Here is a 24,984-nt window from a genome sequence, read left to right as displayed (position 1 = left end):
AATCCTCGAACTGGGGGGTACGGGGGCTGGCGATGGGACTTGCTGTCCTACTCACTTCTTATTCAAGATGGTCGTGAGGGTAGCGCCGAGGGTCCAGCCGGACCAGAGAGTTCTTCAAGCCGCGACGAGGTCAGCAGGGCTTGGTCAGGAGTACTCCGTCGTACTCGTAGGCAGGAAGAGCCGCGACAACGTTCGCAGGGCTTTGGATAGTAGCAAGTGTCTCTCGTTCTCAAGAGTGGGCCGCGACGAGGTCAGCAGGGCTCCGATGGTTCAGGTCTGTCTCTTCGAGAGGGAGCCGCAACAGCGTCAGCAGGGCTCCGATGGTTCAGGTCTTACTCTTCGAGAGGGAGCCGCAACAGCGTCAGCAGGGCTCCGATGGTTCAGTTCCGTAGATTCGAGGATGAGCCGCGACGACGTCAGCAGGGCTCGGTGGGTCAGAGTCTGTTCTCCTCAAGGTCAGCCGCGATCAGATCAGCAGGGCTTTCTTGTCCAAGATACAACTGCCGGCTAGATGGAAGGCAGGCTGTCTTATAGTCCAGGAGCTCTTTGATGTCCAGACCCTCAGAGGCAGGAGGCCGGAGGTCCGAGGGCCAGGCGCCTGATTGTCTGGGCGGCTGTGTCTTTGATGCTTTTGGACCATGCGTCCAGGGAACCCCAGACGCTCATCAAGGCCTGGAGCCAGCTCGCTAGGAAGCCAAAAGGTGCGATCGAAACCAGCCCCCAGGGATGGTTCGGAGGTGTGAGGACAACCAGTTCCTCTGGAGGGGGGCCGGAGGTGTGATAGAAGCCTTGGTTTCGGGTACTTGGTGAGTCGTTCACCCCCTGGGCGGGTCAGGGCGTGCCGGACGCGCACGGCCAGCTGCAGCCGGGAGCGGCCAGAGGCTGCCGAAAGGGAAGAAGGCAGCCGGCTGGCCGGGGTGGCCAAACATGGAGTCTGATGGTCACGTGCATGGGTGCAGGCACGCGGTCTGGAGGTCGTTTCAGGTCCGATGTAGGGGTCTCGTGTATAGTTCTGGGTGTCCGGAAATCAGTTCTGTCCGTTGTTCTGGGTTTATGGGGGTCAGCCAGGGCCACGCCATGTGGCTGGGTCCAACATGCGTCCCCTCCAGCTGAAAGATGAGGAGAACTACCCATCCTCTTGGGGGTTCTCTTCGCTGAGGCGGAAGAAGCGGGACAGGCCGTCGGCGTTGGCGTGGTCAGCACCAGGCCTGTGTTCCACAGTAAAATCCATCCCTTGGAGGGAGATGGACCAGCGTAGCAGTTTAGGGTTCTCTCCTCTCATTTGCATGAGCCACCGGAGAGGACGGTGATCGGTCTGGACCAGAAAGTGGGTACCGAATAGGTAGGGCCTCAGCTTCTTCAAAGCCCAGACTACTGCGAAGGCCTCTCGCTCGATGGTGCTCCATCTCTGCTCCCGGGGTAGTAGTCTCTGGCTGATAACGGCTACTGGATGATCAATCCCCTGGTCGTCCACCTGGGAGAGCACGGCTCCGATGCCATGTTCGAAGGCGTCGGTCTGGACCACGAACTCTCTGGAGTAGTCAGGGGCCTGTAGTACTGGAGCGGTGCACATGGCCTGTTTCAATTCCTCGAATGCCTTCTGGCAGGCGGGGGTCCAACTAACCTTGGGGTTGGCCTTGGCTGTCAACTATGTGAGGGGACCTACAATACTCCCGTAACCCTTGATGAATCTACGGTAGTACCCTGTGAGTCCTAGGAAGGCCCGCACCTAGGTCTGGGTCGTGGGGGTCTCCCAGGCTTTGATGGCGTCTATCTTGGGTTGGAGGGGGGCTACGAGGCCGCTCCCGACCTGGTGCCCGAGGTACACTACGGAGCTTTGTCCTATTTGGCACTTGCTAGCTTTGACGGTGAGCCCGGCGCGGCGCAGGGCGTCCAACACCTCCCAGAGGTGGTGCAGGTACTCGGGCCAGTGGGCACTGAACACCGCCATGTCGTCGAGATACGCTGCGCTAAAACTTTCCAACCCGGCCAGGACCTGATTGACCAGTCGCTGGAAGGTGGCAGGGGCATTTTTCATGCCGAAGGGCATCACTCTGAAGTGGAAGTGGCCATCTGGAGTGGAGAACGCAGACCTTTCTTGGGCCCTCTCCGTGAGGCCGATTTGCCAGTAGCCACTGGTGAGATCGAAGGTACTGAGGTACTGAGCCGACCCTAAGCGGTCAATGAGTTCGTCGGCTCGGGGGATGGGGTGTGTGTCGGTTCGGGTGACTGCGTTGAGTCCGCGGTAGTCCATGCAGAACCTCAGCTCAGGAACGGTGCCGGGGCGGCTGCCTTCGGAACCAGGACCACGGGGCTAGCCCATGGGCTGTCGGAGGCTTATACCACTCCTAGGTCCAACATTTTGTCGACTTCGGCCTTGATGCAGGCTCGAACTCGGTCAGGGACTCGGTAGGCTCTGTGTCGTACCAGAGGGCTGTCCCCGGTGTCCACGTTGTGGACGCACCAATTGGTGACGCCGGGGGTGAGGGAGAAGAGGTCTGAGAATTGTCCCAACAAATTGCGACATTCTTCACGCTGCACGGGGGTGAGGGAGGAGGAGAGACTCACTCCCTCTACGGAGCCATCTTGATCCTTTGCACACAGGAGATCTGGCAGAGGGTCCGTTTCCTCTTCCTCTCAGTCGTCGGTGGCAAGGAGTAATCCCAACTCAGAACGCACAAAGTGGGGTTTGAGCCGGTTCACGTGTAAGACTTTCAGGGCGTTCCTGGCTGATTTCGTATCAACGAGGTAGGTGACCTGGCTCTTGCGCTCTATCACCTAAAGGGTCCAGTCCGCTTGTCCTGTAGGGCACAAGGTTCCACTGGGGACATGACCCAAACCTGTTGGCCTGGTTGAAACTCGACCAGAGTGGCAATCTGGTCGTACCAGCATTTCATCTCCTCTTGGCTGGCCTCTAGGTTGGCCTCGGCCAGCTCGCGAAACTTCCGCATCTGGTTCCGGGGGGCCAGGACGTAGGAGAACACATCAGGGGGTGTGCCCGGGGGGGCTGTCTCCCAGCCTTCCTTGACCAGGCTGAGGGGACCCCGGACGGGGTGCTCATAGAGCAGCTCGAAAGGGCTGAACCCCAAGGATTTCTGGGGAACCTCTCGGTATGCGAACAGGAGGCAGGACAGGAGGACGTCCCACTTGCGTCGTAAGGGCTCCTCGAGACCCATCATCATCCATTTCAGGGTGAGGTTGAACCGCTCAACCAGGCCGTTACCCTGGGGATGGTATGGGGTGGTGAACCTGTACAACACCCCACACTGTTGCCAAAGGGACTTCATGTACCGGGAAATAAAGTTTGTGCCTCGGTCGCTCACCACTTCCCGCGGGAATCCCACCCGGGAGAAGATCCCCATGAGGGCCCGGCCCACGACCGGGGCCATCAAGGTCCGGAGGGGGATGGCTTCGGGGTATCGGGTGGCATGATCGACCAGAACCAAAATGAACCGGTGACCTAAGGAGGTCCGGGGGTCCAGAGGTCCGACGATGTCGATCCCCACCCTCTCAAAGGGGGTACTGACAACTGGAAAGGGCTGGAGGGGAGCCTTGCGCTTGCCTCCGCTTTTGCCGCTAGCCTGACACGTGGGGCAGGACTTACAGTGGTGTTCCACCTCGGCCCGCATGTGGGGCCAGTAGAAATGGGTCACTAACCGCTGGAATGTTTTATCTTGGCCCAGGTGTCCCGCCAGGGGCACATCGCGCGCCAGGTTGAGGAGGAGGCCGCGGAAACGTAGGGGTACCACCATCACGCGGGCTGACCCTAGTTCAGCGGTCTTCTGTTCACTGTACAGTAGGCCGTTTTCCCAGTAAAGGTAATGGGAGCCGGACTGGTCTCCGGCGGCCTGGGCTGCGGCCTGTCACCGGAGCCCCTCAAGGGCAGGGCAGGAGGTCTGCTCTTGGCAGAACTCCTCTCGGGACGGTCCTCCTTCTTGGCGCCACTGGGCCAACTCGGGAACATCTGCTAGGGTGGGGACTGGCTCGACGGCGGGTCCGAGGGGACCTTTGTCGGATTCGCTTCCTTCGGTGGAGGGCTGGTCGAGGACCGTGGGGTGCTCGCTTCCCTCTGAGACATCAGGGGCTGTACTGGGGAACTCGGACTCTTCGTTCCCGGGGTTGAACATTCTGGCGGTCATGGCTCGGATGCTCACACAGGCCCATTGGGGCAGACCCAACATCTCTAAATGGGTCCTTCTTTCTACCTCTTTCCACTTGGAACTCTGTGCCCATTAACCTTAACTGTCTGGCGATACTTTTCTGTGTTGTTGGGCAGGTAATCTCCTGGGATCATCTCGCTATTTCCCAGGGAGGCTAAGACCATGGCTTTGGGCTCCCACTCCCCCTGTTCTTCTATTTCTTCCTCTTCTAGGGCCACTGAGGATATCTGTTTGGTGGAGGGGCCAATGGAAGTGGATTTCTGGGTCCTGGGACATCGGGGATCCCCGGCATAGTGCCCGGGTTGCTGACACTTGTAGCATATGGAGCTGGGGCGGAGCCCCGGGGGTCCCGCGCTCGGGGCGGCTCTCGTCGCGGGAGGAGAGCGTGGGGCCTGGTTTCTAGGGGGACTACGCTGGGGCCCGGACTGGGATCCTTGCTGTTTGCCTTGACCTCCCCCACCCCGCTGGCGGGAAGATCCTTGGTCGTTCTGTGGGGGGTCTCCCCCGAGCCCCTTCTGGACTCGGGTGGCCACCCAGCGATCGGCTTCAACAGCCAGTTTCCGTGGATTGGCGAGCTTGCTGTCCAGGAGATGCTGTCTTAGTTCCCCAAAGCAATTGGCGGACAGGTGCTCGTAACCGACTAGGTCGACTAGGCCTTCGAAGGTGGTCACATTGCTGCCCTTGATCCACCCATCTAGGGCCCGGGTGTAGTAGTTCACATAGTCCACCCATGTGGTGCCAGGAATCTTCTTGCACTCCCTAAACCGCTGGCAATACATTTCTGGCGTTAGGCCGTAGCGGAATAAGAGAGCGTCTTTCATGTGGGGGTAGGCATTCATGTGTGCGGTCGGTAGGTCCAGCAGGGTTTCTCTTCCCTCGCTGAGGAAGCGGCTCCACAGGCCAGCCCCCCAGTCCTTCTCGGGGACCCGGTGGGCGGACATGGCAATCTTGTAGGCCTTGAACCACTGCTGGATGTCGTCCCCTTTGTAGAACTCCTTCACAACGTCTTTGGGGATGCGCACCTTCGTTTCTTTGGGGACCACCTGCTCTCCGAGTCCCGGTGATCCGGTTGCTTCTGCTCTGGCTTTCAACTCTAGTTCTTTGAGGCTGCGCTCGTGCTCGAGCTGGAGTGTCCGGCCTTCATGCTCCCTCTGGAGCTTCTTCTCCTCTAGCTCTCCCTGGAGCCGCAACTGCTCAACTGCCAATTTCTTCTCTGCAAGTTTGAGTTCGCCCTCCAATTTGAGGCGCGCCAGTTCGAGTTCATGGCTTCGGTCACGTTCTCGGTCAGCCAACTCTTCCGATGACCGATCTCTCCCGGTTGCTGGGCTCCGGGTCGGCTGCTGCATTCTCTCACCGGCCGGTGTACCGGGTTCGGTCTGTGGCCTCCCTCCCTCGTCTTCGGTCGGGGGGAGAGGTGCTCCGGACTCTACCCAAGCGGTTAGCGCTTTCTCGAAATCTTCCTTAGTACTTAGTCCGGTACTCGGGATACTCAGTTCTCTGCAGAACTGCTGTAGCTCTCTATGGGTGTAGTCTTCCAAGAGGTCTTTATCGAATGTCGTCTTCACACCAGATTCTGTGGACGTCATTATTGCTCTTTCTTTCTCGTGTGTTTGCTGCGTGTGGGTTCAGGTAGTGTGTCAGTGGTACGATCTTCAGACGTAGGTTCGTATCCCACCGCTGCCACCAATGTTGGAAGGCGGTGACCCCACGGGTCAAGATGACTCTCCTAACCACCCGAGACCTCCTCTCCCACAATTACTGCTGAGTCTTATCGAGGGGGAGTCCCCGCCGGGGAGGACTGATCGTATACACTGTCGACACACCACACTTACGAACGGACACCACACCGTGAATCTTTATCAAGTAGGACTTTATCAGTATAAAAATATGGAGCAATACACAGCGATCGAGGGATCGCGAAAGTCTCGTACCAAGGGAACGGAGAAGCGGGACAGTCTTAGAGGGCCAGTTGGTACGCCACGCACCCAGCGCACAGTTCTCCATCCTCGAACTGGGGGGTACGGGGGCTGGCGATGGGACTTGCTGTCCTACTCACTTCTTATTCAAGATGGTCGTGAGGGTAGCGTCGAGGGTCCAGCCGGACCAGAGAGTTCTTCAAGCCGCGACGAGGTCAGCAGGGCTTGGTCAGGAGTACTCCGTCGTACTCGTAGGCAGGAAGAGCCGCAACAACGTCCGCAGGGCTCTGGATAGTAGCAAGTGTTTCTCGTTCTCAAGAGTGGGCCGCGACGAGGTCAGCAGGGCTCCGATGGTTCAGGTCTGTCTCTTAGAGAGCGAGCCGCGACAGCGTCAGCAGGGCTCCGATGGTTCAGGTCTTACTCTTTGAAGGGGAGCCACGACAGCGTCAGCAGGGCTCCGATGGTTCAGTTCCGTAGATTCGAGGATGAGCCGCGACGACGTCAGCAGGGCTCGGTGGGTCCGAGTCTGTTCTCCTCAAGGTCAGCCGCAATCAGATCAGCAGGGCTTTCTTGTCCAAGATACAACTGCCGGCTAGATGGAAGGCAGGCTGTCTTATAGTCCAGGAGCTCTTTGATGTCCGGACCCTCGGAGGCAGGAGGCCAGAGGTCCGAGGGCCAGGCGCCTGATTGTCTGGGCGGCTGTGTCTTTGATGCTTTTGGACCATGCGTCCAGGGAACCCCAGACGCTCATCAAGGCCTGGAGCCAGCTCGCTAGGAAGCCAAAAGGTGTGATCGAAACCAGCCCCCAGGGATGGTTCGGAGGTGTGAGGACAATCAGTTCCTCTGGAGGGGGCCGGAGGTGTGATGGAAGCCTTGGTTTCGGGTACTTGGTGAGTCGTTCACCCCCTGGGCGGGTCGAGGCGTGCCGGACGCGCACGGCCAGCTGCAGCCGGGAGCGGCCAGAGGCTGCCGAAAGGGAAGAAGGCGGCCGGCTGGCCGGGGTGGCCAAACATGAAGTCTGATGGTCACGTGCATGGGTGCAGGCACGCCGTCTGGAGGTCGTTTCAGGTCCGATGTAGGGGTCTCGTGTATAGTTCTGGGTGGACGGAAATCAGTTCTATCCGTTGTTCTGGGTTTATGGGGGTCAGCCAGGGCCACGCCACGAGGCCGGGTCCAACATGCAGGTCTTTGTGGTGGTTTTGAACCATGCAGTAGTGGCAATATATCTGTTCTGAGTTGTGCTGCGCAGCAGAGGAGATGCATTAGTTCCACTGGATCCACAGAGGATGGCAGAGCACCTTAGGACCACTTATAATGGTCCAGGACTGGGGCGGCACATCTTGGCAAGGTAGACTCACAGATGTAGACTCAGGATTCTGGTGCAGGTGCAAGGTTATTGGAGCCGTCTGTCCCGGAGGCTCAAGTCAGGAGTTCAGTCAACTAGTCTTTGGAGTCACTCGGGCGTTCTGGGTTCAAGGGATGCATGCTCAGTCCTTCTCACCCTAAAATGCGTGCAGCAGGTCAGCATAGCAAGGCAGCAGCACTACAAGGCAGTAGACTAGCAGGGCAGCAGTCTGGGAGAGTGGCAGTCTTTCAGAAACTCAGCAGTCCTTTTTCCTGTCAGAGAATCCACAGGTTCAGTAGTGTACTGAAGAGTTGTTTTTTGATGTTCAGTATCTATACCCTGTTGTGCCTCTGAAGTGCAGGAGAACCTTCTATCCTTTGAAGTCCCCAGGCATCCAGCCTTCCCTGCCCTGGCTACAGGGTTATGCAGCTTTTTGTGTGGAGGCAGAACACAGCCTATTCAAGTGTAAGTCTGCTGGGCTCGGCTCCGCCCTCCTATCCTGCCAGTGATGACCCATCCAGGCACAACTAAGCTCTGTATTGTGTGTGGCTTTCTAGGAGGAACACACAAAGCCTAACAGTCAGCTACACCCAGTCATGTGACCAGAGACAGCCATTAAATGGCTAAGGCAGTAAAATGCCAACTTTCTAAAAGTAAAATTTTCAAAACTGTAGTTTAATATCCGACTTCATCATAAGTTATGATTTTAAATTAGGATTCCAAAGACACCAAACATGAACAGGTTACGGTGCACAGTCAAAATATCGAGTCAATGATGTCGACATTCAGTAATATCGATACTGAAATATCGCTGGTAAGAAATATCGAATTATTTAATATCGATGTATAAAATATCGTTTTTCGATTAGTGTATGTAATATCGATGTAGGTAATGTCGATATACAAAATATCGAAAAGTAAAAATATTGTTGTATTATGTTTTGTTAATTGTAATAATGAATTTTTTATGTAATTTTCTTTAAAGAAATATTTAAGTAATTTTAAATTTCATAAATGTTTTTGGAGCGGGATGTTGGGTTTATAGGGGATAAGGGTGGGGAGTGTTTTAAAAATATATGTTATTTTACAAAAAATTATTTGAAATAGGAAATTAAAATGTAGAATTTAGAAATTACTTTTTAAATTTTAGGAGAGGGATGTTGGGTTTATAGGGGAAAAGGTTGGGGAGTGTTTTAAAAATACATATTATTTTAAAATAATTATTTGAAATAGGAAATTAAAATGTAGAATTTAGAAAATATTTTTAAAATTTTAGGAGCGGGATGTTGGGTTCATAGGGGATAAGGGTGGGGAGTGTTTTAAAAATATATATTATTTTATAAAAATTATTTGAAATAGGAAAATAAAATTTTGAATTTCTAAATTATTTTAAAAATTTAGGAGCGGGATGTTGGGTTTATAGGGGATATGGGTGGGGAGTGGTTGAAAAATATATAATTAAAAAAAAATAATTGAAATAGGAAATTTAAATTTCGAATTCAGAAATTAATTCAAACATTTTAGGAGCGGGATGTTGGGTTTATAGGTGATAAGGGTGGGGAGTGTTTTAAAAATATATATTGTTTTAAAAAAATTATTTGGAATAGGAAATTAAAATTTAGAATTTAGAAATTATTTTTTAAAATTTAGGAGCGGGATGTTAGGTTTATAGGGGATAAGGGTGGGGAATGTTTGAAAAATATATAATAAAAAAAATATTTGAAATAGGAAATTAAAATTTAGAATTTAGAAATTATTTTTAACATTTTCGGAGTGGGATGTTGGGTTTATAGGGGATAAGGGTGGGGAGTGTTTTAAAAATATATATTTGTTTCATTAATTTAATTTAAATATGAATGTAAAATTTAGGAATTATAAATTATTTATAATTTTTAGGAGTGGGATGTTGGTTTATAGGGGATGAAGGTGGGGATTGTTTTAATAATAGTAAGTTATTTTTTGTGTAATTTAAAAGAAATATGAAAATCGAAAATATATTTATATAATATTAGAATATTTTTATAGTGTGTTGTTGAGTTTATAGTGGGTAAGTGTTTGTTTTTTAATGTTAGGTAATGTAAATAATGTATTTTGTATTGGAATAGCAAATTAGATTTTTATAATTTAAGAATGTATTATTATATTTTATATTTGAGTGTGAATATCAAGTTTATGTATATTGGAGTGGGAATAGTAAATTAATCAGGTTCAGTGTCCAGCAATTACCTCAATTAAATGTAGACTGGAGTGGGAATAGTAATTTAATTAGGTTTACAATCCAGCAGTTACCCCTATTAAATGTAGATTGGAGTGGGAAAAGTATATTAATTAGGTTCAGTGTCCACCACCTACCTCAATTAAATGTAGATTGGAGTGGGAATAGTAAATTAATTAGGTTTATATTCCAGCACTTACCCCTATTAAATGTAGATTGGAGTGGGAATAGTAAATTAATTAGGTTTACAATCCAGCACTTACCCCTATTAAATGTAGATTGGAGTGGGAATAGTAAATTAATTAGGTTCAGTGTCCACCACCTTCCTCAATTAAATGTAGATTGGAGTGGGAATAGTAAATTAATTAGGTTTACAATCCAGCACTTACCCCTACTAAATGTAGATTGGAGTGGGAATAGTAAATTAATTAGGTTTACAATCCAGCACTTACACCCATTAAATGTAGACTGGAGTGGGAATAGTACATTGATTAGGTTCAGTGTCCAGCACCTACCTCAATTAAATGTAGACTGGAGTGGGAATAGTAAATTAATTAGGTTTACAATCCAGCACTTACCCCTATTAAATGTAGTTTGGAGTGGGAATAGTAAATTAATTAGGTTTACAATCCAGCACTTACCCTTATTAAATGTAGACTGGAGTGGGAATAGTAAATTAATTAGGTTCACTGTCCAGCACCTACCTCAATTAAATGTAGATTGGAGTGGGAATAGTAAATTAATTAGGTTCAGTGTCCAGCACCTACCTCAATTAAATGTAGACTGGAGTGGGAATAATAAATGAATTAGGTTTACAATCCAGCACTTACCCCTATTAAATATAGATTGGAGTGGGAATAGTAAATTAATTAGGTTTACAATCCAGCACTTACCCCTATTAAATGTAGACTGGAGTGGGAATATTAAATTAATTAGGTTTACAATCCAGCAATTACACCAATTAAATGTGGACTGGAGTAGGAATAGTAAATTAATTAGGTTTACAATCCAGCACTTACCCCTATTAAATGTAGATTGGAGTGGGATTAGTAAATTAATTAGGTTTACAATCCAGCATTTACCCCTATTAAATGTAGATTGGAGTGGGATTAGTAAATTAATTAGGTTTACAATCCTGCACTTACACCAATTAAATGTAGACTGGAGTGAGAATAGTAAATTATTAGGTTCAGTGTCCAGCACCTACCTCAATTAAATGTAGACGGGGGTGGGAATACTACATTAATTAGGTTTACAATCCAGCACTTATCCCTATTAAATGTAGATTGGAGTGGGAATAGTAAATTAATTAGGTTTACAATCCAGCACTTACCCCTATTAAATGTAGACTGGAGTGGGAATAGTAAATTAATTGGGGTTACAATCCAGCACTTACCTCGATTAAATGTAGATTGGAGTGGGAATAGTAAATTAATTAGGTTCAGTGTCCACCACCTTCCTCAATAAATGTAGATTGGAGTGGGAATAGTAAATTAATTAGGTTTACAATCCAGCACTTACCCCTACTAAATGTAGATTGGAGTGGGAATAGTAAATTAATTAGGTTTACAATCCAGCACTTACACCCATTAAATGTAGACTGGAGTGGGAATAGTACATTAATTAGGTTCAGTGTCCAGCACCTACCTCAATTAAATGTAGACGGGAGTTGGAATAGTAAATTAATTAGGTTTACAATCCAGCACTTACCCCTATTAAATGTAGATTGGACTGGGAATAGTAAATTAATTAGGTGTACAATCCAGCACTTATACCAATTAAATGTAGACTGGAGTGGGAATAGTAAATTAATTAGGTTCAGTGTCCAGCACCTACCTCAATTAAATGTAGACTGGAGTGGGAATAGTAAATTAATTAGGTTTACAATCCAGCACTTACCCCTATTAAATGTATTTTGGAGTGGGAATAGTAAATTAATTAGGTTTACAATCCAGCACGTACCCTTATTAAATGTAGACTGGAGTGGGAATAGTAAATTAATTAGGTTCACTGTCCAGCACCTACCTCAATTAAATGTAGATTGGAGTGGGAATAGTAAATTAATTAAGTTCAGTGTCCAGCACCTACCTCAATTAAATGTAGACTGGAGTGGGAATAATAAATTAATTAGGTTTACAATCTAGCACTTACCCCTATTAAATGTAGATTGGAGTGGGAATAGTAAATTAATTAGGTTTACAATCCAGCACTTACCCCTATTAAATGTAGACTGGAGTGGGAATATTAAATTAATTAGGTTTACAATCCAGCAATTACCCCAATTAAATGTGGACTGGAGTAGGAATAGTAAATTAATTAGGTTTACAATCCAGCACTTACCCCTATTAAATGTAGATTGGAGTGGGAATAGTAAATCAATTAGGTTTACAATCCAGCATTTACCCCCTATTAAATGTAGATTGGAGTGGGATTAGTAAATTAATTAGGTCTACAATCCTGCACTTACACCAATTAAATGTAGACTGGAGTGAGAATAGTAAATTAATTAGGTTCAGTGTCCAGCACCAACTCAATTAAATGTAGACCGGGGTGGGAATACTACATTAATTAGGTTTACAATCCAGCACTTACCCCTATTAAATGTAGATTGGAGTGGGAATAGTAAATTAATTAGGTTTACAATCCAGCACTTACCCCTATTAAATGTAGACTGGAGTGGGAATAGTAAATTAATTGGGGTTACAATACAGCACTTACCTCTATTAAATGTAGATTGGAGTGGGAATAGTAAATTCATTAGGTTCAGTGTCCACCACCTACCTCAATTAAATGTAGACTGGAGTGGGAATAGTAAATTAATTAGGTTTACAATCCAGCACTTACCCCTATTAAATGTAGACTGGAGTGGGAATAGTAAATTAATTGGGTTTACAATCCAGCACTTAGCCCAATTAAATGTAGACTGGAGTTGGAATAGTAAAATAATTAGGTTCAGTGTCCACCACCTCTCCCAATTACTTGTAGCCTGGAGTACATATATTTTACATTTTTAAAAGATACACATTTTTGCACAATGCTACTGTTAGTTATTTTTTGGTATTAAAACAAATTACACATTTTTTACAATTGTTTTTATTACATTAATGAAAGAGTACATAAATTAAAGCAAACATTTATTATAAATAATAGTATGCATTTTTAACAAATATATAAGTATATGTATTTTTTAATTTAATACAAATTAATTTTCATTTGTATCGTTTTTGAGACAAGTACATTATAGGCATATAGAAACAGTATAGTCAATGTAAATACATTTTACATTTGAATATATTTTGTACATATAGTTGGATGCATTTTTATTTTTTTATTACACAATTTGTATTACTATATATTTTTTAATACATTTTGCATAATATTTTTCCCAAACAATTATGATATAGAAGTCAATATGAATGTAAAGTAAATGGATTAAATCATATATTGTCAATTTAATAGTATTCAATTTTATATATTAACATTCCTGCATTTTTGTATGAATTACATTTTCAAATTGTATTAATATCAATAATTTCTTTATTAATATTAGTAATGTTCAAATGTTAGGTGAATTATTATTTAAAAAATATGTATATGTAATTTTTCAATTTCTTTTAACATACATATTTTTTAATTATAACATTAAATATTATAATGTGATAATATTTAATGTTATAATTTTACAATATATGAAAATAATAAAACATTTTGTAATACATTTTATACAATTTTAGAAAATTGGAACAATGTTTCTATAATTTTTCTAATTGTTTTGGGTGAAAAAAATATTTAGTCATTTATTTAACTTTATTGCATTGATATTATTATTTGGGTGTTTTATTTTGTAACCGCTCTTTGTCTTTTTGGGTCATTTGGGAAGATTCAAGCTCGCGGTTGGAAGCTGCTTCGCGTTTGAAAAGGTAAGACATATTTTCCTTATTTTTTAACTATTTTAAGTGTGTTTGGAAGGTAGTAGTTTCATATTTAGGGTGTGTGGAGTTATGTTTTTGAAGTTGTGATGTTCGTAGTCGTTTATTTAGGTGTTACATTTTAGTGGCTTTTTTTGGATTTATGGCGTACTTAGTATTATTGTGTTTGTATGTATTTAATTAGTTCTTGTGTATATGATGCATGTTATGGTGTTTTAAAATGTGAAATTTTACGTTTTATGTGGGTGGGAATGTTTGTTTTTGTATTTTAGGTTTTTGGAGAAAGCGTTTTCATTTCAGGAAGTTTTGTGTTTTTTTTTAAAACAAAGTGTATTGTGGTGGTTTCAACTAATGTTTTTTTAACACTTCCTTTATTATTCGGGTTTCCTTGAGCGGTTTTTCTGGATATTCGATGGATTTGGCACAGTTGTATTTTTCCATTTTGTTGGGGTTTATTTTTATTTTTGATGGATTTATAACTATCTGGAATATTTTGGAGAAGTTGGATTGTCGATTTACATCTCTGGTAAAGGTAAGTTATTTTAAATAAATATATATCATTGTGGGTGGGAAAAAGGGTTATTTTTCATTGGTGGTGTTGTGTTATATAATTATTTTGTCTATATATTTAATAAAAACTATATATATTTTAGACCAAATAATGATGTATTTTTTTTTATGAAAAGGGTTTGTTTATATTTTAGAGATATTTTTGTTTGTTTTTAGTTTAGTTAGTTTTACATATTAGATTAGGGTTTTGGCAATCATTCTTAAGTATTCTAGTCCTTTAGTTGTTGGATAAAGTTGGACTTGTTGTTGTAAATATTGGTACATTTGAGCAGTTTGTCGTGATAGTTTGGATTTTAATTGTAAGACAGATTGCTCCATTCTTAGTTCTTGAAAGCTTTGTTCTTTTTGGATTGCTATTAGTTTGTGTAGGGTAGGAGTAGTTTGGCCTTTTGAAGATAGGAAGGCATTATGCCAACCCTCAACTGCTTTGTTTGTTTTTGCCTCTTGGTTTAGGGTTGATAGATATACATTCCACCAAGGTATTTGGAACTTTGGCTGTCGTCTATGACCTGATCTGTGTAGTCTCCCCACCCAGGTGTCCTCGAAATAGTCTAAAAGGAGAGCTTGTTTTTGTTCATTTTTGGTGTAGAATGGACTTTCTATTAGCATGTTGTAGTGCTCAGCTACATCTGTGACTGGCACGTATGCTAGGGCTATTAGGTGTTTTATTTGGTATGCGAATATCATGTTAGCTCCATATTCAACACTTAGGGGGTCATTATGATGACGGGCGGACTTAGTCCACCCGCCATCATACCGGGACCCGGGACCGCCCGCCATAAGGGTGGGGGGTTCTGATCAGGGCATTAGGATGCGCCCGCCACACAGGCGGGCGCATCCTGTATATGTACCATTGCGGTGGGCGGAGCACAAATCTCTGCCCGCCGCAATGGTAAAAGTGCAAGTTGTGCTTTTCTAAGCATGACATGACAAACACCGCGTGCCTGCCATGTTGCACTTAGAAATGCGTTGGGGTACCATAGGTACCCCCCATGTGCATCCCACAAGCCACGTACTCCCAGGGGGCCCGCAAGGGGCCCCCACAGGGAGTCTCCGCATGCCTTTCCATGACGTCATTGCCGCCACGGAAAAGCATCATCAAAAGCCCATTGTAATATGGCGGGCGGTGTCTAACAGACACCGCCTCCATATTAATCATTTTCTGCCCAGCCGCAAGGCGACCGGGGCGGAAAACAGGCGGGCGGTGTTTCACACTGCCACGGTCCCCTCCGCCATCCTAATATGGCAGGGGGAATTGGGCAATAGATGTTGGGCGGATTTCCTTCGCCAGGCTGGCGGTGGCCACCGCCAGCCTGGCGGAGGAAATCCGCCCGACATCGTAATGGACCCCTTAGTGTTGATTTTTGTAAATGTCTCCATAGACATTGATTGAAGTGGAAGTAACATCCCTGTATGGATGTGTGAGGGAATATTTTAAGGAAGGTATTTATCATGGCTTGTTCAAAGTCAATTATTATTTTTAGGGGAAAGAAGTCTGCTGTTTCTTCTTTTATTTTGGTCAAGATTTCTGTGTATGTTGAAGTTTGTTTGTTTGGTAACAAACAATAGATACATGGAATGCAGGCAGTAGCGGTCGGCAGTAGGTGTTTCTATAGGGCGGTGACGTGGGCAGGAGGAGGGGCAGGGTAGGGGGAAATAATGAATGGATTACGGAGTTTTACAGGTAAGTAAACATTTAAATACATAAAACGAATTTCGTTGCGCACACTGCATCACCAAATGTGATGCAGTGTGCGCAACGAAATTCGTTTTATGTATTTAAATGTTTACTTACCTGTAAAACTCCGTAATCCATACATTATTTCCCCCCACCCTGCCCCTCCTCCTGCCCACGTCACCGCCCTATAGAAACACCTACTGCCGACCGCTACTGAATGCAGGTATTATGGTATTGTCCATGTGTTGTATATAATTGGTAGAATGGCTTGGGACATATACTAAAAGTGCCATTCATCAGCCATGTTTGGCTTTGTTTTAATTTGTTTATATTGTTTATTGTAGAAAACATAATAATTCTTTTATCTTTATTGTTGTTATCATAAAAGATAAAAGGTTCGTCATTATGAGTTACGGTAAGGTCAGGGGGAATTATTATTTTTTCAAACGTTTCAGCTGTTGGTATTGTTGGTCTAGTAGATTTTTTAGTTCTAGATATAGTTATTTTTATAGAAGATATAGTTGGTAGTTGACCTCTAGCTTCTCTAGGTACTTTAGGAAGTACTTCTTTAAGTATTACACTTGTTGGTAGTTCTGAGGTGCTACTTAATTCTTTAATATTTTCCATAGTAGATCTATTTCTGATAGATTAGGTGGATGGTTGTGTTCGGTTGTATTTATCACACTTGTTTCCCTAGTTGTTGCACGACCATAACATTTATTAGAGTAATACTTTGTACATTTCCAATATACTTTAAGGTCTTTTTGTTTCTCTTGAGTATAAATATACCCCATATAGAATAACAGAAATTTGCCTTTTTGAGATGATACATTTTGCATCTTCAGTCATTTTGGACTTGTTATTTCTAGAATAAATGTTGAAAAGATTATAAGCAAATGTTTTTATATTTTAGGTATTAGTAATAATATATGCATTTTTAATATATACTTACCACTTATATTTTTGTAGATTTTGAATGTAGTTTGGTTTTCGTTGGTTGATGCTGTTTTGTATGTTAGTGATCTGTGGATATAAAATGAATTACATTTTAGTTCAGGTTTAAATGTTTTTTTGATTGTAGTATTTTGTAGGAATCTATGTTTTATGACTAGCATATTAATTTTATTTTATAAGCATTTAATAAAAGTATTCAAAAACATGAAAATGTTGTTTCATTAAGTTAACTTTAGAAATGTTTAAACATTAAGCATTATTAGTAGAACATGTGTTTTTTATGATATACTTACCAATTGTTGTTTATTTGCACTTCAATTTTGATGTTCTTGTAATATTTTTCTGCTTTATTTCTTCAGTTGACTGTGGAAGGAAAGTAATCTGTATGTTATTTGTTGAATTTTATTTTTAAAAAGCATTTTTTAAAGACTGGATTTATTTAATTTGTATTTAAAAAATGTGTTAACATTTTTAGAAAATATTAAAAGTTAGAATGGCATTTGTTTTAAAGTTGGAACATTTTAGCTTTTTACTTGTCTTTTATTTAGTGTTTAAGGCATTAGAATAGTATACTTACTTTTTAAGTTTCTTGTTTTTGTAGGTAGAAAATGTTCATCTGTTTTTTGCAGTTGGGTTTTTGTGGCTATATAGAGAGATAGCAATATACATTTTTATTCATGTTTTGATGATGAAAGGCAGGTTACAAGTAAATTGTTAGTTTATTTATAAAGTTTTATTTACTTACTTTTTGATATTTGTAGTTGTCTCGTTTTCACATTAGTCCTTAACGTTGTAGTAGATGTGGTAGAGTTTCTCCTTGTTTCTTTCCTTGAAGGTGTGAGAGTTATCAGTTTGGTTCTTTATATAGTGAGTATTTAATTAGTTGTGGATTTTTATTGGTTAGTTATATTTAAATGTGTTTCTATTGGTTAGTTTGAATTTTTTAAAGTTTGTTAATTATGTTAATTGTATGTGAATTTGTAACGTCGAATTTTGCTGCGTTTTTGTCTTTTTATGAAAGGTTTATTCAAGGTATGTTATTTTTGAAAAGGTATTATATTGTTAATAATTGTTTTATAAATTAAGTGTGTTTATTAAAAATGTTTTAGTTTATTTAGTATGGTTATTTATTTTTATTGTGAATGTTTTATTTTATTTGTGTTTCTTATGTTTATTTAACATTTTTATGAGTGTATATTTAATTATTTACAATTATAGTGTGTAAACGACTGATTTATTTGTATTTTATAGCTGTCGATATTTATGTATTGTCGATAATATTGATGTCTATATTTTTGTAAACGATATTTTTGATATGTGATATGTTTATTTAAGACTATCGATATAATTGATTTCAAAATGTGTGCTTACGATTTTTTTGTGATCGATATTAGTGTTTAACGATATTGTTAACTCAATATTTATTTTGTTTGTTAGTTAAATATAGGAGGTCGATTTATTTGTCACCGATATTTAGGACTCGATTATTTAGTAGGTCGATTTTTTTTGGTTTCGGTATTTTGGCATTGATCCCAGGTTACCTAGTCCCATTTGGAAATAACACTTAAAAAATGTAGTAAGGTAACTCCAATGTTATCCTGTGGGAGAGGTAGACATTGCAGTAGTGAAACCCCAATTTAAGAGGTTTTCATTACCAGGACATGTAAAACTTAAAAGTACATGACCAACTTTTTAAATATACTGCACCCTGCCCGCTGGGCTGTCCAAGGCCTACTCTAGGAGTGACATATGTATTAAAAAGCAAGGTTTGGACCAGAGAAAAGTTTTTTTTGCCTGGTCAAAATGCCATCTTAAACTGTGCACACAGGTTGAAATGGCAGGCCTGAAACATGTTTAAAGGGCTACTTAAGTGGGTTGCACAATCAGTGCTGAAGGCCCACTAGAAACATTTAATTTACAGAGCCTGGGTACATTTAAGATGCCAATTGGGTGTAAGCCAATTCAACCATGTTTTAAGGAGAGAGCGCAAGCATTTTAGCTCTGGTTAGCAGTGGTAAAGTGAGGAGGGTGTGGGTAGGACACCACTCAAGATGGCCACCTAGTATCGAAGTTTCCTGACATGCTGGAACTACCGAGGAAATGTTTGCGGCTCCCCAATGCTACTGTGAAGGAGCAGCTTCTTTTTTGTAGCGGAGCATTTCCTGCTCCTTGTCCTTTTAAATTCTCTTTGTGGTTCTTGAAGTTCCTTTTCAGCGGATGTGTCGCTTGGATTATCATGGCCATCATCTTGAATTTGATAGTGTGGGGCACTTCTTCTCAGCATTTCATTAGCCTATCAAGTACTTTGAATATTTGAACTTGTTTGGTGTCAATTCATCACTTTTATAAATTAAATACATAATTGGTGCCTTGAAATATGCCTTTTATACCACACAAGTCTCCTGTTCTTGGTTCATATCAGCAATTAAAGGAAATACAACTTCACACTAGAGGTATTAAGACTCCTATGCATCAAACCTAGTCCTGAAAGACACCACTGAATTAATTGTTTAAGATTCACTGCCCAGGTACTTACTCACTTTTGTGTGTTTCTTTAAGGGATTTATGGGCAGAATTAAAAAGTCATTATTTTCAAGTAAAAGCCATCCTATAGCCATATCGGATTTAGAACCTCCTTCTACAGTGCCTCCAATAGATGGTTCATGCTCCGCTTTCTATATGGCTTTGCCTGACACTTTATTATATCATTGCTCTTATTAATGAATCACACTCATCCTCTTCTGCCACTAAAAGGCTCTCACAAGACATCCCATCCCCACAAAGATCTGTGTCTCCTATATCATTAGAGACTGTATTGGAGGAAATTCAAACATTGCGTCCATTTATTAAAGAAACTAACACCCAAATTTAAACCCTCGATGATAAATGGTCAAATATGGAGTCTTGATTAACCACGGTAGAGCAACAGGTCAGTGACATACAGGATATTTCTACTAAATCGGCAGATTAGAAGAAGGACGTACTACTGTTGAAGAAGCACGCAGAAGACCTAGAAAATAAAAATAGGTGAAATGGTCTACAACTGTTTGGTATTCCAGAGGGTTTTGAGGGCAAGGATCCGGTTTCCTTTTTTACCTCTTTCTTGCTAAACCTTTTAGACTTACCCTCATCCACTAATTTGAACATTCAGCATACTCGTAGACTGTCTTCTTCAGCTGCTCCATCTAAACCTCGTGGAGTGATCATTTTATTTTTGCAGTTCACAGACCTCCTAAAAGTTCTAAATGCAGCCAAATAAAAAAACAAACTTATAAGGTCTGGTGCAATTTTTTTTATTTCACAGCATGTCTCCATGGCTATGACTAAACGAAGGAAGGATTTCCTCGAGATTCATTCTGCACTGTGCTCTAGGTGCACAATATGGTTTATTTCATCCTTGTTCTTTTAAGGTTATCCATCAGACAATCCAATCACCTTTGAAGACCCAGCTGCCCTTAGGAAATGTATTAACTCTCACTCACCTTCTTTGATGGATACTGCTAATCCTTTCTCAGTATTCTGACTGTCATGCAATTTTTTTGTCTCCTATTTAAGGTCGTTAAAAGTTGAGGGGATTATTTATGATCCCTTGTGTCACATTTGTGCCGCTGTTTTGTCACTTTTTGTGACGCTGCTCTGGCGTAAATAATGTGCCACTTCGTAAACACCTGCACTCCATTATACCTGCTTCTGGTATAATATATGTAGAGTGGGCGTTCCCCCGCATCAAAGCCTTATAGAAGTGGTGCGTTGAAATCTATAAGATTTCAGTGTGCCATTTCTAGGACGCCATTGCGTCAAAACCTTACGCCTGCATCATGGCAGGCATATGGGTGATACTGGACCTTTCACATGTGGTTTGCCCCTTGTGAAAGGACATATTGCTGGAGTTGCGTCTTATTCCAGACACACCCCAGCAATGTGCCACATTTGAGCATACAGATGCATCAGTAATACTGAAGCATCTGTAACTCCTGGCGACAAGATACGTCATACAGTAAATATGATGCATAGTGGGTCTTGCAAGGAGGGAGAACTGAGAAGAATTGCATTGCTGCTTTGTCGCAGCGATGCAACACTTCTAATGAATTAGCCCCTGACTATCTTGGCTTGAACTGACTTGGTTGTTCACATATCTTTGTTCTCACTTCCCCTGCAGGTCATCAATAATTCAACTGTGTCTGTTAAGTTCCCATTCTTTATGATGTTCTGTTGTGGTATGTTGTCCCTCGTTTGGTTGCTCTGTCTTCATCTGTGTCTCAACCCCTCCATTTTCCTTCATGTTCCTTAGTAAGGTCGTTTCTTTGTCATCAATTTTGGCATGTACTATCTTCTATTGTTATTTTTATAATGTTTTCCCTTTCCTCTCCTCTTTCTCTTCCTATCCTCTTCTCTTCCTCTGGTTGTCATTTGGTTCTTCTACGATTATCCTATTTTTCCCTCCTTTCTATTCTCACTATTTATAATCTTGTGGATTATGTATTTTTATATTTTGTGGTCATTCATAACATTTGCAATTATTTCTTGGAATGTAAAAGGTTTTGTTAACCCCATAAAGAAGCAGAACATTATTTCTCATTTAGATTCCTATAATCTTGACTTAGTTTTCTAACAAGAAACTCATCTTATTGAGGTAGAGGCCTTAAAGCTTAAATGCAACTGGGTGGGTTCATTTTTTGTTTCCCCTACAGCCAAATAGCAGAACGGAGTCATAATTTTATGTCATAAAAAGTTAAAATGTGCTGTTCCTACTCAGGCAAGAGACAACAAGGGTAGGTGGTTGATTGTTAAGCTGTTGATTAATGATATTCCTATTACTTTGTTTAATGTTTATGGTTCAACCTTGCCAGACTAATATCGCTAAGAAATATTTACAATATCAGTATGTAATTTTTGTCCGAGTATGTGACTTAAATCAGATCATGGACCCATTTATAGATCGTCAGTCTCAGGTTTACTTTATTCCCCACAAATCTCTCAAACAATTTCAATCTGCTATCGCCGAGAACATTTAATATATGTATGGGGATTATGTAATCTGATTGTAAAAGAGTGTTGTTGTTGATATGGATATACTACCAGTACTTTCCAAATCAAATAGATGGAGGTTTAACAACTCTCTTTTACTTGATCCTGTTTTCTCTACCTCATTGATCTCATTCATTGAAGAATTTTTCATGATTAACGCAGGAGTGGAAACAGTTCCACAGTTATTATAGGACACTTTCAAAGCTGCGGCCCCTGGTTTTATTTTGGACTTTGTTTCTAAAAAGAAGAACTTTGTTGCTAAGCAGAATAAGTCCTTATTAGAGAATATTAAACGTCTTGAACATCAGTTTTATGCTTTTCCTTCCTGACTGCAATACACAAGAACTCGTTCACTGTAAATTAAATTTTAATAAAATAACTACTAATAATGCCTCCTCCATTTTGCTACGTAGAAGTGCTCGTTATTATGGTGGCCATAATAAAGTTGGGAAACTCCTGCCTAACTATTTGAAAATTCAGAAACAGCGCTCTTCTGTTGCATCTATTCAATCATCTGTAGGGAAACTTTTATTCAACGACCAGGATATTTTAGAGGAGTTTATGAAATTTTATAAAAACTTGCATACTTGTGAGTCTCCAGCACATTGCTCACTGATATAGGCCTAGCTCAATGTCACTACTCACCCTGCCCATGATATGCTTACATTCACATCTCTTGAGAAGGACTTATCCATCTCAAAATTGTTCAAAGCACTGAATGCACTTAATAAATACAAGACCTTTGGCCCAGATGGGTTTACGGTGGAATTCTATTTACATTTCTCAAATATACTTTTTCCTAAACTATGACATCTTTTTCTATCATTCTGGTTCAGAAAGGGGCACCTTTCAGGAAGCAACAATTTGCCTGATTCACAAAAAGGGTCAAAATCCTTCGCAATGAAAAAACTGTTATCCTATTTCTCTTGCAAATGCTGATTATAACTTTTTGCCTTCTGGCTTGAAATTATTTGCCCAAATTGATAGGCAAGGAGCAGTCTGGATTTGTTAAGGGTCGTTTGACATCCAGATAATTCTAGATTGCTTTTCAATGTTTTAAATAAAGCTCCTACTCTATCCTACCCTTTAGCTATTGTTGCAATTGATGCCGAAAAAGCATTTGATAGAGCAGATTGGACCTTTTTTGCTTGAATCCCTTACTTGCCATGGTTTTTGCCCCAATATTATTTTCTCTACTTTATACAGCTCCAATTTCTTCAGTGTTAATTAATGGGCAGCCTACCAATATTTCCCATTACATCACAGGGTTTATCAAGGTTGTCCCTTATCTCCCCCTTTTTTATTTGTGTCAGCTCTTGAACCCTTTTTAACTAGAATTAGAAAAAATGAACTTATATCAGATTTTCAATACGGTGATAAACATCTGAAACTTTCCACCTATGTGATGACATTCTTCTCTTCCTTTCTAACACAGATGTTACAATTCCTGCATTGCTTCACAAAATATCTGAATTATCTCCTGTTTTAGGTTATAAAATTAATTTGGGAAAAACAGAAATCTTGTTTATTACTATTACTAAATTCTGTATCCAACAGTCTCTTGACTTGATGGCTATCACTGGAATATTTAGGTACTTGGTTTAAAAATTCTCTTTCATATCCGCTTACAATAAATATGAAAGAGGGGCAAAGCAGAATTGGTAAGCTTCTCTGTTCTTGGAATCCGCTTTTCCTGCCTTGGTGGGGCAGCCTTGATTCCATCAAAATGATGATTACTGCGATCCTGATATAAATGTTGTCCAAAATCCCATTACATATTCCACTTTCACACTTTAAAGAAATAGACTCTCTACTTTCCAAATATATTTGGAATAAGAAAAAGACTAGTGTCCCCTTATCCATCTGAAGAAATCCAAGACATAAGGGTGCACTAACTTTCTCGACTTTCTGACATATAAAGCTTTCTGTTTGAGACAAGTCTCTGAATGGCTTATATCAGTTTCTTCCCCGCTTACGCCTCTTTGGATTGAGAGAGAACTTTCTCTACTTGCACCTTTCTCTCCTAAGGAAGTCCTTTTCTTCTCTTCGAAAAACATCACTACATTCTCAATTCTTTTAAAACATGTGTGTCTTTTTTAAATCCTTTTTTATCAACCACACACTTTATCTAGGAATATTCTTTTTTGCTTTCTCCTGTATGGTACAATCATCTATTCACTATTAATAATAGACCTCTATTTTTGGAAATCTTGGAGATAAAGGGTATAATTCGGGTCTGAGACTTATTTGACAGTACTAATCCTTCTTTTCCGCAATTTCAGCAATTATTTAACTGTCCTCGGTCATTTTAGCATGAGATTTCTATTCTTAAATAATTTTAGACGTTCTTGATTCACATTTTTTTTATTCTACAATGCCTTCATCAGGTACCTCCCTTTTTCAAAAATACTTACACTTAATCCAAAGGCTTACTTTATTTATAAATATGCTTTTGCCCCAGATCCTTTTCGCAATAAATCTAAGATAGAACTTAGTTGGGAAGAAGATTTTGGCATGTCCTTGGGCCATCTTCTTCGGGAACAAAATGTGGTTGAGAATATTTAACATTTCCAAACAAGTTTCAACTACTCAATCTATGTTTTTCCTTTATCACAGATTATCATACACCTACATCGATAGCTAATTTCTCTAACATGAATAATAAATCCTGTTTGTCATGCAGACATCCTCACAGTGATGTGATGCACCTTCTATTTCCAAGTCCTGCCACTGCCTCTTTTTGGAGGAAAGTATGGTCTCAGTTTATAATAATCTTCAAATTACACTGCACAATGCCAATGTCATAACTTTTTCTAGGAAGCATATCAGATATGATTAAGTTAAATGCACATGAAAATTGATTATTTGACCTCATGTTAGCCTTACCATTGCAGCAAATTTTTATTAACTGGAAATGTTCCACTAATACTCTATTCAAAGCATGGTGGTATAATGTTTGTCAACATCATAGAAAATATATTACTTTTGCTTTTTTGTGTAGACCACATATAAATAGAGACATAGGGGCCTATTACGATGGGGGGTGGACTTTGTCCGCCCGCCACCGCATCGGGGCACGGAACCGACCGCCCATGTCGCGGCGGTTCCGCCATTCAGATTACAATGGCGGGCGCATCCTGTATTTTTAACATAGTGGCGGGCGGTGCTGTAAGCAGCACCCGCCGCAAT

This window comes from Lissotriton vulgaris, chromosome 5 (genome assembly GCF_964263255.1).
Source record: "Lissotriton vulgaris chromosome 5, aLisVul1.2, whole genome shotgun sequence".
Classification (NCBI taxonomy): Eukaryota; Metazoa; Chordata; class Amphibia; order Caudata; family Salamandridae; genus Lissotriton; species Lissotriton vulgaris.
Note: the sequence above shows the minus strand (reverse complement) of the source record.